The sequence below is a fragment of the Octopus bimaculoides genome, chromosome 27, assembly GCF_046866305.1.
Source record: "Octopus bimaculoides isolate indiv1 chromosome 27, ASM4686630v1, whole genome shotgun sequence".
Lineage (NCBI taxonomy): Eukaryota > Metazoa > Mollusca > Cephalopoda > Octopoda > Octopodidae > Octopus > Octopus bimaculoides.
In genome coordinates this window covers 1,642,314-1,644,982 of record NC_142954.1, presented here as the reverse complement: position 1 = coordinate 1,644,982, position 2,669 = coordinate 1,642,314, and positions in this window count along the sequence as shown.

Below are 2,669 nucleotides of genomic sequence, written 5' to 3'. Positions count from 1 at the left end.
ATGTCTGTATGTTTATAGAATTGAACGTGCAAGTATATACATATACGTGTGTGTGTGTGTGTGTGTGTATTTATACGTATGTATATATGTATGTGTGTGTGTGTATAAACATTTGGCCAGCACCGTTTTCTAATCTTTTACTCTATTTTTGTATTCATTAAATATCGCAAATTTTCACACGGATTCTTACGTGATGCCACGGCCAGGACTAAGCATTTAATCATCTGCATATATACACACTGGATGGTGGCATAACATATATCTGAGTGTATGTACATATGCATGTATGTACATATGTTCTTGTCGTTCTCTTTCTAATTTAAAGTAAATTTTGACCGGTCACGTTCTTGAGAGCAAGGTTGTGAAGGAAAGCATCTCATTTTCTTCATCATCCTTCAAATCTTAAGACGATCTTGCAGATATTTATAGTTCCATATATCGTGAACACTTGTAGTGCACGAATTAAGAATTTGCCTGTTTTCCCCACCAAAAAACCCAATTTCAGTCATACTTTGCTCCAGATGGATCGATATGTATCCTGTTGCTCCAATAATTATGGGTACTAGCAGACCCGTGAATAGTTCACGGAATTAATGGTAAACCTATTGAGTTATTTCTGAAAACTTTATCCAAAAAGACCTGAAAGAGTAAGCTGTGTTGTGTCTGTATAGAAAGAGGGTCGCATTCTTCGTTTTGTCCTGTAATGTTTTTCTCAATGTAAACCCTTTGTGATTAATAAAGAAAAAATATGATTATTATTATTATTATTATTATTATTATTATCATTATTATTATTATTATTATTATTGTTGTTGTTATTGTTATTATTGTCGTTCTGACCTAAATATTTATGTCAGGCCTGCTGTGTTGTATTTTTGAGAAGTTTCGATGGGAGTTCTCAAGCAAAATGTTGAAACATGTGAATGTACTAAACATCAGAAGAATATATACACGTACATATACACACATGCATATATTCATGTATATATACATACATACATACATACAAACATACACACATGTATGTATATTATATTTGTCAATGGATAATCACTCCTACAGATGGTTTTGTATAATGTTTCGGCAACAACGCCATGCCTCATGGGATGGTAATATCTTGATGGCATTCTGTTGTCCTGGGGGAGAATCTACTGATCATATCACAAGTACGATGACACGTATATTCTTTCTTAATACGTTTCAGCAGATTCGGGGCTGAATGCGTTAATTGCTGATTATATTTCGTCGTCGGAGAACAACGTTTTTTTCAAAACAATGTGTGTTCACAACACACTCGACTCATTGGGACTAGGGCACATGTCAAGAGCTTTACAGGATCCAAGAGAGAGACGAATTATGTGTCCGTTTTCTTGACATACCGGATCCCCATTTGTCTAGCGATTTTTTTGTGTTACTGAAGGTTTTAACACACTAGCAAAATGGACACATTATTTCTCTCCCCCCTCTCTCTCTCTCTTTCTCTGTCTTTCTCCCCCCCCCCCTTGTCCCTCTCTCTTTCTCCTTATGTCTGTCGGTCTCTCTCTCTCTCTCTCTTTGTCTCGCTCTCCCCTTATGTCTGTCTGTCGATCTCTCTCTCTCTCTGTCTTGATTTCCCCTTATGTCTGTCTGTCGGTCATACATGCACATGCCTCATTATACCTCCGTATTGAGTACTCTTCTGTGTTAGTGTGTTTGTGTATATATGTGTGTATGTATTCGTGCATGCTTTTCTGTGGTACCCTATTATAGAAGAAAGCAGTCCATAATTTCTCATTTGTAACGTAAACAACCGCGTATTTTGTTTTTGTTTTGTTTTTTTATCCTGTAAAGAATTTATTTAATAATTAGTCCTTCCGTTTCTTATCTGATAATTTATTATCCCATAATTAATAATAAATTTAATTTATTCCCCGTTTACTGTTGCAAGCATTCAATTCTGAATCATAAGTCAGATAATTTTAATTTAATTTTTAGCCGTCTGTTTCCTTTTTTATCTTCCACTCATTTACTCCCTTTTGCTCCTAATAAAAACAAAAAAACGTAAAGTTCCTTTCCGAGTCGTATAGAGTAATGGGGGCAAGTTTCCATGGCGTATAAATTCTCCACCTGGATGAGATGCTAGTCTCTCACAGGATTACTCCTGTTTTCCAGCTGAGCGTATAGCTTTGTTAAGCAACACTAGAAGCGACATCAATAGCCGCAACCACCACAGCAAAAAATACATCGCAGCACATCAACGGCAACGCAGGGTACAGCAACATGAAGCGTTTCAACGTTAATAATAGTCGCCATAACGAACAAACATCACAACTATGAAAGCAGTCAGAGAAGTAGCCAACACCACCACCGCCACCACAACTACTGCCTTAACTGTCTTAACAACCATCACCACCACCACCACCACCACCACCACCACCACCACCACCACCACCACCACCACCACCACCACTACCGTCACAACAACGTAAAGAGTAACAATATTAACAACAATGGCCGCTGTAAGCAACAAGCACCAAAACAACGAAAACAGCCACAGAACTCGCCACCCACCGCCACCGCCATCACCATAATCACCATCATCATCACCATGACCACCAGCAACAACCATCATCATCATCATCATTAGCACATCCACCACCTTCACCACGACCACTACGACGACGACGACC